This window comes from Manis javanica, chromosome 16 (genome assembly GCF_040802235.1).
Source record: "Manis javanica isolate MJ-LG chromosome 16, MJ_LKY, whole genome shotgun sequence".
NCBI classification, from domain to species: domain Eukaryota; kingdom Metazoa; phylum Chordata; class Mammalia; order Pholidota; family Manidae; genus Manis; species Manis javanica.
The window spans coordinates 8968122-8982093 of record NC_133171.1 but is presented as its reverse complement, the minus strand read 5'-3'; the positions used below and the strand labels follow the sequence as shown (position 1 = coordinate 8982093).

At 37.3% G+C, this 13972-nt stretch overlaps 1 protein-coding gene across 10 annotated transcripts in view; it reads left to right on the top strand.

The window, feature by feature from the left end:
- FARS2 (phenylalanyl-tRNA synthetase 2, mitochondrial) overlaps nt 1–13972 on the top strand; it is a 550900-nt gene that overhangs the window by 59769 nt on the left and 477159 nt on the right. The gene's annotated exons all lie outside the window — the stretch shown is intronic.

Here is a 13972-nt window from a genome sequence, read left to right as displayed (position 1 = left end):
CTTTTAACAGTCTATCCTTATCCTTGATCTTTCCCATTTTAATTACTATGTGTCTTGCTGTTGTCTTCCTTGGGTCCCTTGTGTTGGGGAATCTGTGGATCTCCATGGCCCGACAGACAGACTGTGTCCTTCCCCAGATTGGGGAAGTTTTCAGCAACTACCTCCTCAAAGAAACTTTCTAACCCTTTCTCTCTCTCTTCTTCTTCTCGTATCCCTATAATGTGAATATTGTTCCGTTTGGATTGGTCACACAGTTCTCTCAAAATTCTTTCATTTTTAGAGATCCTTTTTTCTCTTTGTGCTTCTGCTTCTTTGTATTCCTCTTCTCTTGTTTCTATTTCATTTATTGTCTCCTCCACCGTATCCAACCTTCTATTAATACCCTCCATCGTGCACTTCAATGTTTGGATCTCTGACCTGAATTCATTCCTGAGTTCTTGAATGTCTTTCGGTACCTACATTAGAATGTTGATGGTTTTTATTTAGAACTCCCTTTCAGGAAGAGTCACAAGGTCCATATCATTTAAATCTTTCTGGGGAGTTGTATTAATAATTTTACTCTGGACAAGGTTCCTTTGGCGTTTCATGTTTGTATGTGGTGCCCTCTAGTGTCCAGAAGCTCTGTTCTGGAGCTGCTCAGCTCCTGAAGCAATGTTGGAGGTCACAGGGGAGCGGTAGTGGTGCCTGGGGGAAGGAAAGAGCTGTTCCCCGCCTCCTGGCTGCTGTGCCTGTCTCCACTGCCTGAGCCAGTGGGCAGGTCACATGGTTATGTTTTTGTCCCAGAGAAGCCAGATATGGTTCCCTGCTTTCCACAAGCAGCCGGAATCCCAGTCTCCCCAGGAACTCTGCGTGTATTAACTTTCCAAACCCGTAGTCATGCAAGTCTCATGAAAGCACCATGAAATGAAGGTTTGTGCTCCCAGCGCAGATCTCTGGAGCTAGGTATTCAGCAGTCCCAAGCCTTCCACTCCCTCCCTGCTCCGTTTCTCTTCCTCCCTCCGGTGAGCTGGGGTGGGGGAGGGGTTCAGGTCCGGCAGAGCCACTGCTCTGGTACGTTACCCCATTTGCTGTGGTCTGCTCTTTTCTCCAGGTGTGTACAGTCTTACGCTGACCTCTTTCCTGTTGCTCTCTCAGAATTAGTTGCGCCAATTAAATTTTCTAATTGTATCCAGTTTTAGGTGGAAGCCTGTGTTTCTCCTCTCACGCCACCATCTTTAATCCCATCTCTACTTAGTGTAATTTTATCTTAGTAAAACTGTCACTATAGAGGTAAAATGATTTGCTCATGCACAGTGTTACAAAGGGAGGGTTACTCTTGCACATTGCTGGTGGGGCTTTTAGCTACCGTATGGCCTCTTAGGAGATCCATTTAACTGTGTATGTTCAAATTTAAAATGCATTAATCATTTCACCTTGGAATTCACCTTTCAGGAGTTCATCCTAAAAAGGCTTACATGTGTATGCAAACGTGTACAATGGTGTTCTTTATAGGTTTATTCAGTTAAAGTATTCAAAAAAATTTAAATGTTCATCGGTAGGAAACTGGCTAAACACATGGTGGGGCTTTCATATGATAAGATACTCTGCACTGCTGAAAACCATGAGGTCCTTCTGTATGTACTACTGGACTTCTGTGGAGTATTGCCAGTGTAAATTCTTAACCAACAGTAATAAGGTTAGAACAAATGTTAATATATGTGTAAAAATAAAGTCTGTGGGAGAAGGGTATAAATATGTGTGTGTGGGTGTGTATGCATTCCCCTGCATTAGTATATAGCATGTCTATAGGGAGGTGCAGGAGGCAGTGGAATTTTCATTTTTACTGTTTGCCTTTTTCTAACATTTGAGTTTTATTACCGTATACATGATTACTCTATGAAAAATAGTAGATGAATTTTTTTAAGTCTGGTAGCACAGACTTAAAATTCTTAAAATTCCCAAATCTATTAGATTTAGCAGTGGTAGATGAGATAATGCGTGTAAATGGCTAAGCATAGTTCCAGATGTAATAATGAGTATTCAGTAAATTGCATGAGTGGTGGTCACAGTGGAGATGGTGGTGGAGCAGTAATGATGATGTTGGAACTTTGCACTGAAGAACCCTTAACGAGAGGATGGTGCATGTTCCATCCCCTGTCTCATCCTAACCTGGGAATGCAAATAATCTTAAAGTGATGACCAAAGTGTGACATATTTTATAGTTCTGGTGTTTTGATTTAAACTTGTTTTTCTTTGTATTTTTCTATAATTTTTACCTGTTTTTTAACATAAAATAATTGTGAATCCCTTAATATTCGGGATACAGTGAAAAAACTAATGTTATCTCCCAGAGGAAAAGAAATTATTCAATCAAAATTTGCAGTCTTGACAGATAAACCATGTTTATCTTGTGATGATATGGAACCCTTGTCCATCTAGCTTCAAGAGGATACAAACCCTATTAGCAGAATCAAGGCTTTCTATCTATAAATTAAGGTTATTAAGGTCAGGACCTGATAATTGCCTTTTGATAATTTATCTAATGATTTAATGATTTCTATAGAGTTGATGAAACTGAATTTGGCTTGTAAGTCATGTGACAATCTGTGGCCTTTGACCTGTAAGAACATCTGTTCCCTGGCATATGTGACCATACTCTATCTAGTATGGTATAGCTGTCTGAAATTCCTGCTTCCACATCAGGGTCCTTACGGCAGTGGTTTTTATTGCTTTAAGTAACTCATATATTTGCAAAACCTTGCGCATTTCATTTCTGCCTCTATCTAATCTTTGGTGGCAACCTAGGCCAGAAAGAGGGACAACTGCTGTACTGGATGCTGAAGAGAGGGGAGGTAGAAATAACAAGTGATTAAGTGCCACGGAAAGATAGCAGGGCAGCCACATGCAAGTGCTTTATGTTTCTTCAGAGCATTGAATCTTTCTGGTTTGACAGACTGTATCCACGAAACTAATAATAGATGTGTTTTTAATCTTTGTGTCTTGCTCTTATGTAGTGATGTTATTTTTTGACCAATATTGATAGCTAGAATCAATTTAACTAAATGCACAGTTGTCATTCAGATAGAAACATCTTCTAACCCTGTTTCTTCGAAGCAAATATTTTTTGGTGAAAATTAACATGTTAACAAGCAATTAGTAATTTTAATGTAAATTATTTTTCTTTGAAACTTTTGGCAGTGCTTTAGGTAAAATAAAACTGTATTGAGTGATGTCGTGTTTAGAAGTATCATGAATGAGTTTTTCATTATTAACTGGAGATTTAAGTTTTTGGAAAAATTGTGTGACCAGTAATCAAAGAATGTATAATATTTAACAAAGTGGAAAGTACAAATTTTTAGCATTTGATATGCAAACAGGGACCTCATTTTTAGTTATATTGTCAAATGTTAGTGGGAGTACCTTTATGTATGATAAGTATAGTAGATAGTGTATACTTATGCTTTTAACTCCATTCTCTTTGTACCTTTGGGGCAAGTATATCATCTTTTACAGGGAAGAGAGACAGGAAATTTTATTGTTTAGATTGTGCTTAACTTCAGAGTTGCTGCCCCTGCTTGCTTAATGTCTTTCTAGTGCAAACTTAGAGAAACAGTGGACTTATTTCATCAGCACAGAATTCTTGTAAGACTTAACATGAAAAATTACAGAGACATAAATGTGGTTGAATCATTACTTTACAGCTGTTTATTTTCCTGTTGTGTTTTATTTTTACTAGATAGTATATCTTATGGATTAACACAAACCAAAAGGTAAGGTTGTTTTTTGGTAGGAAAGTTCAGAGTGGAGGAAAATATCTTAGTTCTAAATATATCATTCTAGAGTTATAAATAAGGCAGGCTTTTTCTCTGGAAGAACAAAGACATGGCAGTCTGATAGGTTTTAAAACTCTGAGAGACTTTATTTCATACCCATGTAACTGGAGCTGTGAGTCTGTCCAAAGTGTTTCTATAGCCAAAGATATTTATTTCTTCACATATGTGGGATCTCATAAGTCTATGGGCAAATAAACTATTTTCAAAAGCCCAGATTTGATGCTTGTGTTTCCCAGATACGTATTTAAGATAATGTGAGGAATTATTTCTATGCTGCGGGATGTTGAAAAGGCCATCAGCATTTCAAAGACAGATATTCTGTCTCAGAGTTAAGTACATGGTATCTGCCCTTATCATTCACTGCAGAGAGATTTCCCAGTTTCTTTCTTTTTTAACCTTTCAAACTTGTTTATGTTTATAAACAAAAGCATTAAATTTTCATGTGGCCAAATCCATTTATTTCATTTACTTCTTTTGCATAACAGATATTCCTAACCTCAAATCAAGTACCTATATTTCTTCTTTCTTTTCTTTTTGTTTTTCTTCTGTTCTCTTTTCTTTTTAAACATAGAACACTCTATAGTCCTTATTGGCACATGGCATGAAGTGAAGGTCAGTTCATTTATCCCCAAAATATTTAGTTAATTTCTTAATAATATTTTTTACATAATCTATTTCTACATTGATTTATAAGAATGTTAAATTTTAAAATGTCTCAGAATCTATTTGTTGTGTCAGTTTTTGTGCCAATTTTCATTATTGCTGTTTGAGTATTTTTCAAAAAATTCCTAGCTGCTGTCACTTGTTTAATTTTTCAATTGAACTCTGTGATTCTTTTTAAAGTCCTTCTCCTAACCTTCCCTCTCCCTTTGTAGAAATTTCCATCATTTATTACATTAAAGTAATTTTGGAAGAGCTGGTATTTTATAAACTATTCAGTCTTTCCATACAAGGTATATCTCTTTCTATTTGTCCTCGTCTTCTTACATGGTTCTTAGTAAATCTTTGTAATTTGCTGCAGATAAACCCTTTCATGTACAATAGTCTCCCCTTATCCATGGAGGATATGTTCTAAGACCTCCAGTGGATATCTGAAACAACAGACAGTACCGAGTTCTGTATATACTATGTTTTTTCTTATACACACATACTTCCGATAAAGTTTAATCTATAAATTAGACACAGGGAGAGATTTGCAACAATAACTAATAATAAAATAGAACAATTATAAAAATACACTATGATACCATGACAATTAGACAAAACAAAGAAATACAAGGAATCCAGGTTGGTGAAGAAGTCAAACTGTCACTATTTGCAGATGACATGATATTGTACATAAAAAACCCTAAAGACTCTACTCCAAAACTACTAGAACTAATACTGGAATTCAGCAAAGTTGCAGGATACAAAATTAATACACAGAAATCTGTGGCTTTCCTATACACTAACAATGAACTAATAGAAAGAGAAACCAGGAAAACAATTCCATTCACAGTTGCATCAAAAAGAATAAAATACCTAGGAATAAACCTAACCGAGGAAGTGAAAGACCTATATCCTGAAAACTACAAGACATTCTTAAGAGAAATTAAAGAGGACACTAACAAATGGAAACTCATCCCATGCTCTTGGCTAGGAAGAATTAATATTGTCAAAATGGCCATCCTGCCTAAAGCAATCTACAGATTCAAAGCAATTCCTATCAAATTACCAACAGCATTCTTCAATGAACTGTAACAAATAGTTCAAAAATTCATATGGAAACACCAAAGACCCTGAATAGCCAAAGGAATCCTGAGAAGGAAGAATAAAGTGGGGAGATCTCACTCCCCAACTTCAAGCTCTACTACAAAGCCCCAATAATCAAGACAGTTAGGTACTGGCACAAGAACAGAGCCACAGACCAGTGGAACAGAATAGAGACTCCAGACATTAACCCAAACATATGTGGTCAATTAATATATGATAAAGGAGACATTGACATGTAATGGGGAAATGACAAAACTGGACAGCTACATGTAAGAGAATGAAACTGGACCATTGTTTAACCCCACACACAAAAGTAAATTCGAAATGGATCAAAGACCTGAATGTAAGTCATGAAACCATAAAACTTTTAGAAAAAAACATAGGCAAAAATCTCTCAGACATAACATGAGCGACTTCTTCATGAACATATCTCCTTGGGCAAGGGAAACAAAAGCAAAAATGAACAAGTGGGACTCTATCAAGCTGAAAAGCTTCTGTACAGCAAAGGACATCATGAATAGAACAAAACGGTACCCTGCAGTATGGGAGAATATATTCATAAATGACAGATCAGATAATGGATTGACATCTAAAATATAGAAAGAGCTCACGCACCTCAACAAACAAAAGGCAAATAATCCAATTAAAAAATGGGCAGAGGAGCTGAACAAACACTTCTCCAAAGAAGAAATTCAGATGGCAAATAGGCACATGAAAAGATACTCCACATCGCTAGTCATCAGAGAAATGCAAATTAAAACCACAATGAGATATCACCTCACACCAGTAAGGATGGCTACCATCCAAAAGACAAACAACAACAAATGTTGGCGAGGTTGTGGAGAAAGGGGAACTCGCCTACACTGCTGGTGGGAATGTAAATTAGTTCAACCATTGTGGAAAGCAGTATGGAGGTTCCTCAAAAAGCTCAAAATAGAAATACCATTTGACCCAGGAATTCCACTGCTAGGAATTTACCTCAAGAATGCAGCACTCCAGTTTGAAAAAGACAGATGCACCCCTATGTTTATTGCAGCACTATTTGCAATAGCCAAGAAATGGAAGCAACCTAAGTGTCCATCAGTAGATGAATGGATAAAGAAGATGTGGTACATATACACAATGGAATATTATTCAGCCATAAGAAGAAAACAAATCCTACCATTTGCCATAACATGGATGGAGCTAGAGGGTATTAAGCTCAGTGAAATAGGCCAGGTGGAGAAAGACAAGTACCAAATGATTTCACTCATATGGGGAGTATAAGAACAAAGAAAAACTGAAGGAACAAAACAGCAGCAGAATCACAGAACCCAAGAATGGACTAACAGTTATCAAAGGGAAAGGGACTGGGGAGGATGGTTGGGAAGGGAGGGATGGGGGGGAAGAAAGGTGGCATTATGATTAGCACGTATAATGTTGGGGTGGCACGGGGAGGGCTGTGCAACACAGAGAAGACAAGTAGTGATTCTACAGCATCTTACTACGCTGATGGACTATGACTGTAATGGAGTTTGTGGGGGGGATTTGGTGAAGGGGGGAGCCTAGTAAACATAATGTTCCTTATGTAGATTAATGATACCAAAATAAAAAAAATACACTATAATAAAAGTTACGTGAATGTGATATCTCTCCCTCTCAAATTATCTCATTGTACTGCACTCACCCTTCTTTTAGAGATGAGTTGAGGTGCAGTGAGGTGGACGATGTGGGTATAGTGACAGCGTTAGGTGCTATTGGCTTTCTGATGATAAGTCAGAAGGAGGATCATTTGCTTCCAGGCTGTGGTGACCATGGATAACTGAAACTATGAAAAATAAAAGAAACTGTGGATAAAGGGGGTACTGCTGTTACCTATTATTTCAAAAGATATTTTTAAATTATAACTTTATTTCTTGTTGGTTATTGCTGGGATTGAAAAATGCTACTGATTTTTAGAAACTTTAAATTTATTGCCTTCATCCAACTGTATTATTTGTTCTAATAGCTTTTCAGTCAGTTCACTTGGGTTTTCTAGATAGACAATTATGTTGAGGCCAGTAATACTTTGGCTTCTTCCTTGTTAGTAGTCTGTTCTATTTCTTTCTGCCTTATACTGGCTTAAGTCATAAAAGTTTAAAAAATATTGGTTGTATAGTATGTAGTCTCTGTCAGAAATAATTTTCCAACTTACTTGAAACTGCAGGTTAGTTTTTGTGATGAAGTCAGGTTTTTTGGAAGTTGTCACATTTCCTTAGTAATGAATCAGTAATATCTGTTCCTATTTTTGGTAGAACAATTAGAATTTTAGGGAAAAGTTGTTAAAATAGTAGCCTTGATGGAGAAAGACAAGTGCCAAATAATTTCACTCATTTGTGGAGTATAACAGCAAAGCAAAAACTGAAGGAACAAAACAGCAGCAGACTCACAGATTCCAAGAAGGGACCAGCAGTTACCAAAAAGAAGGGCTTGGGGTGGGTGGGTGGGGAAGGAGGAAGAAAGGGATTGAGGAGCATTATGATTGACACACATGGTGTGGAGGGGTAATGGGGAAGGCAGTATAGCACAGAGAAGACAAGTAGTGACTCTATAGCATCTTACTACTCTGATGGACAGTGACTGCAATGGGATGTGGGGAGGGACTCGATAATATGGGTGAATGTTGTAACCGCAATGTTGCTCATGTGAAATCTTTATAAGATTGCATATCAATGATACCTTAATAAAAATAAAATAAGTAAAAGCCTTAAATTTATTTTGAGCATATTTTAAAACAGATTATTACATATTTTTATCCCTTTTATGTTTCTAGGTGGAAACTTGCAGATATTGGAAAAAAATTCAGCGTTAAAAAATAATTTGAGTTCAGGTTGTTCTAAAGTAAAATCCAAGTTTTATGGATAATTGCTTTAATATACATTTCTTATGTAGAATGAAGTAAAATAGAATGAATTTTTTTATTAGATTTAGCAGATTTTTTAAGAAAGAAATTATTCATGTAACTTTCTTCCTAATCAAGTTGCTTTCATGGTGTGCTGTTTTCTTACTCAAGAATTGTCTCCATTCCATAACAGAAAGCCGAGAGTGGCTGCCAGATGTGCTTTGGTGTATTACTTCCCATTTTTGTGGTTGCAGCTGTGTATCTTATTTCCCTTCTCCTCAGTAGTCTGTTGCATAGCTTCTCAACTGTCATAAGGTCCTGAGTACACTTTGTATAGAACTAGCAGGAGCTGTGCCCGGTGCTTCTATAGCAGTGACTTGCCTTACCATGTGCTCCCAAATCCCTCCTTTCCCTTCCTCGCACCCCGTTGCAAATGTCTCTAACCTGTCTGTCTTGCAGGATTTTTCTCAGAAGTTCACTTTTTTGATGGGGCTTTCTGTGATCATTTCAGCCAATGGTTTCTGGAGTTCCAGAGCACTTTATTCTATTCTTTATGGTATTTCGTACTTTATAGTTTACATCTGCATATTTGAGACGTTTATAATTTGTCACAGTGCTTCATGGCTAGGTTGCATTGTGAATAAATCCCTCGTGCTTGGCACTGCCCCTGTTTATTGAGAGAATGTATGGTACTCAATGTTCTGTAATATGCTTCTTGCAATTTTCCTGTGTGGTTCCCAGATTTAGCCTTCTCTGTATATGCTTTCTTTAGTCAAAAATAGTATCTTAATGATGATTGTGGTACGTGCTTATTTACTATTGTTCCCTGAATATGTCTTTTTCTCAAACATATTGTCTTAGCAATGATTATGACAAATATCAGTTATAATACATACATTATTTTCTGGGCTTCATGTGTTGCTATTATAAAAATGAAATTGAAGGGTTTTACAAAATGGTTTTCTCATTAAAAGTTCTTTTAAGTTACTCTAAAAATATACCAAAGGACCAGAGAAAATGCAAGATGGTAAAGATACAAATGTGGGCAAAGCCAGTACTTTGTGACCAGTGGCATGGCTATACCTCTCTGGCAATCTTTTACATCCTCTAGGGAAAAATATTGTTGCACTGCTCTGCCATTGTGTAACTTCTTAGGAACTCTCTCTTAACTGGGAAAGTTTTATCTCAGTAACAAATTACTTAATTTTACCTATCAAACATTCCTCATCATCTCAGTCAAAAATAGCTGTAATTTTTTTATCATGATTAATAATAACAATAACATTAATAAGTAAATACTTCATGAGCTCTTATGTGCCTTTCCTGTGTAATCATCACAATAAACCAGTATCAGTCTTCAGTTAGTTTTGCTCTTTATTAGTGAGGACACACTTCGTGAAAAATTCATCATGCCCTGGTAAAACTTGTTACCTAGGAGATGTTTTCTCATATGGCTTTGTTTCCATCAAATACCTCGAACATCCAGGAAAAACAGTTTGTTACATGACTTGTGATGGCATGTGTTCCGGGAGGATGAGCATGTGTATCTTAGAAGTAATTTAAATTCATTGATTGTTTTTATAAGGTCAAGGAGGAAATCCTGACTAAGGTCTGTTCTGGTGAAAAGTTAATCCTACTATACAGTGTATTTTTATTCCTGAGGTCTCAGAATGCTTTATAGGAGTTGTCATTTTTCTCTTCAGGTCTTCATGATTCCTATGCAAATTTAATCTGAAACTACCTAAAAATCAAAGTTAATCCTACTACACTGTGTATTTTTATTCTTGAGGTCTCAGAATGCTTTATAGGAGTTGTCATTTTTCTCTTCAGGTCTTCATGATTCCTATGCAAATTTAATCTGAAACTACTTAAAAATCAAAGTCAGAAATTTGAAGTTTAAAAAAAATCATTTTGATGATCTATTTCCCAATATTAGAAGCCATTAGAGAACCAACAGTGCCATATCCCTAAAAGGCAGATAGAAGTGGATCTCGGGGAGTGGCCTCTGTAAGCCTCTCCGTTGTTGGGCACTGGGGTCATTGCCTGGGAGTTGCTCTTGTTTCAAGTCAAGGCTGAGCCATCTGTCCTTCCTGGCTGGGGTTGATATGGCTGTAAATCAATTGGGCATTGGCAGAGGAGGGTCTGTCTGCATGGAGGCCTGATGGGGAACAGAGGAGACAAAATGGATGGAGAAATGTTTTCATGGCCTAAATTGTATATGTGTATTGATTCACTTGAATTTGCCAGCCATGTGGCATTTTTTTACATCCTGAGAGAGAAATTGTTTGAGGGAAGCTGTCAGAAGCTTTTCCTGGGAGATCGTGGTTAGGGTTTGGCTGTCTTGTTAGCATGGTGTCATTTCTTAGTTTCATATTCTTACATTGGGTGTCTTCTACACTGGCATCAAAAACTTGATTTTTATTTTTGGGTGTTTTTTATTACTATCTTCAACCATGTAACCTCTACCTAGCATTATATTTTAGTTATTGCAGAGTGAAAGAATTAAAAGGCAAACTAATATTTAAAAATTCTAAAAATGCATCAGGCAACTTCCCTCCTACCCCCTTATTTAGCATCACATCACATTTTCAGACCTGTAGAATTCTCTGTGCTGATTATTTTTCCTGTTTCCTTTTCAGAAGTTGGACTAATAGCATTTCTAATGCGGTTTTTTATTTAGAGTACTGAGAATACAGTAGAAAAGGAAAATGAAAAAGCTCTGATTCTCTATTTTCTTTTGGAATTTGATTCTCACTGTCATGCTATTTGAAATGATGTGCCCCTTTTCCACTGCCTTATTTTTTACGATATCCAGTCTTGTGAATTGGTGATAAAGTAGCTTTTGAGTTTGTTTTTTTTGGGGGGAAGCTTGATACATGTAGCTTCTGTTATTCAAAGTATCTAAATGAATGGGAAACCATTTGTTCAACAGTATTTGTTGGATATACACCTGTTGCTACATAATAATTGACACAAGCTTAGTGGCTTAAATCAAATCCATTCTTGCTTCACAGTTGCTGTAGGTGAGAAGCATAGCCACAGCTCCAGTGGGTTTTTTTCTTTAGAGTCTTTGAAGGCTGAAATCAAGGTGCTAGTTACGCTGATCCTCATCTGGAACTCAGGGTCTTCATCTAAGCTTATATGATTGTTGGCAAATTCAGTTTATGCAAAACTGTATAGGCTGAAGGCCCTCAGTTTCTAGAGGCCTCTGACAGCCTGATGTCACATGGCTCCCTTCATAGATAGTTCACATTTGTAGTTTTTTGTTTGCATTTTCAAGGGTAGTAGGAAAATCTTCTATGCTTGCAGTCTCTGAGCCCTGGGAAGCCCTCCTTTGAGGGTTCCCTTGTTTGGGTCAGACCCACCCAGGATAATCTCCCTTTTGATGAACTCGAAGTCAACTGATTAGGGACTTTAAGTGCATCTTCAGAATTCTTTCGCCTTGCCTAATAACATAATATGACCGTGGAACTGGTAGCTTTTATATTCATAATTTCTGCCCAAACTCAAAGGGAGAGGGTTATACAAGGATGTGGGTCATTTTGTTAGGCAGAGATTTAGGAGCTGAGGATACAGTAAATTTGTAAAGATTCATTCCTGCAACTATGTAAAAATCAGACCTTATATAAGGTAGTAAGAATGGAAACAGGGAGACCAGTTAGGAAGCAGTTATAAAATTTAAAGGTAGAGATATTGGTGACTTAGATCAGGGTGATAGCAGCAGAGATAGGTAAAAAGGTGGAATTGATATGTTTTGAAGGTAGAGCTAACAAAATTTACTTATGGATTCAGTGTGGTGTATGAAAAAAAGAGGGAAATCAAGGATGACTCCAGGGTTTTGGACTTGACCCACTAGGAGAATGAGGTGAAGAAGAGCAAATTGGAGGGGCAGTGAAAAATCAAGAGCTCAGTGTTGGGTGTGTGAAATTTGAAATGAAAGTCCTTTATATAGAGATGCTGAGTAGGTAGTAGGTTAATAGGTTTGGAGTTCAGGGGAAGAGATTTTTAGCTAGAGATATAATTAGAGAGTTTCAGTTTACGGATGATATTTAAAATTGTGAGATGGATCATATTACCCAGGGAATGAGTGCAGTTGTACAGAAAGAGTGGCTCGAGGGCTGAGCCCTGGGGCACTTCAGTGTTTAGAGTGCGGGTGATGATCTGGAATGAGCACATGAATGCCTGGGGAAGAGCTAGTGAGACCAGAGACGTCCAGGTGCAGCCGAAAGCTAAGGAAAGATGTATTTCAAGAAAAAGAAGGGAGCAACTTGGTCAAATACTGTTGAATGTTCAAGAAAGATTGTTCAAGCTGAGAACCTAGCATTGGTATTACCAATATGGGTTATTGATGATCTGGATAGGAGCTATTGTTGAGGTGGAATGAATGCCTCATGGAGTGAGTCAGAATGGGGGAGAGGAATGAGGGGCATCAGTATGTAATACTTTGGAGGTTATATATTAGTAGAAGAGTAGAGTTTAATGAGGTGGTAGTTAGAGTGAAAGGTGGGATCCAGAGAGGGACTTTTTTTTTTTTTTTTTTTTTTTTTTGAGAGGGCATCTCTCATATTTATTGATCAAATGGTTGTTAACAACAATAAAATTCAGTATAGGGGGGTCAATGCTCAATGTACAATCATTAATCCATCTCAAGCCTAATTCTCGTCAGTCTCCAATCTTCTGAAGCATAACGAACAAGTTCTTACATGGTGAACGAATTCTTACAGAGTGAATAAATTCTTACATGGTGAACAGTACAAGGGCATTCATCACAGAAACTTTCGGTTTTGATCATGCAATATGACCTATAAACCATCAGGTCAAATATGAATATTCATTTGATTTTTGTACTTGATTTATATGTTGATCCCACATTTCTCCTATTATTATTATTATTTTTATTTTTAATAAAATGCTGAAGTGGTAGGTAGATGCAAGATAAAGGTAGAAAACATAGTTTAGTGCTGTAAGAGGGCAAATGTAGATGATCAGATGATCAGGTGTGTGCCTATGGACCAAGTATTAATCCAGGCTAGACAAGGGCAGCAAGACATCCACGGATGCAGAAGATTTCTCTCAAAGCAGGGGGGGTGAGGTTCTGAGCCTCACCTCTGTTGATCCCCAAATTCTCACCTGATGGCCCCCCTGCGACTGTGCCTGTCTTAGGTTGTTCCTCCCTTGAGGAATCTTACCCGTCTCTGGCTAACCAGTCATCTTCCGGGGCCATACAGGGAAATGTAAAGTTGGTAAGTGAGAGAGAAGCCATATTGTTTGCAAAGGTTAGCTTTTTACTTCTTTGCACATTTATGCCCTGTGGCTTCTATGCCCAGCACTTGTCTCGAGGTATCTTTACCACCTGGAGGAATAATGATACTCGGTAAATTCGATATGAGGCACGAATTCTATTTAAGGTTTGTAATTAGGAAGGAAGAAGAAAAGCTATACATGTAGCATATGAAGGAAACTTGGGAGGATTGATTATTTCTTTGACATATCTTCTTGTATAGTACCTTAAGTATGTATAGGTTTTAAACCAGAGAGGGACTTTTTT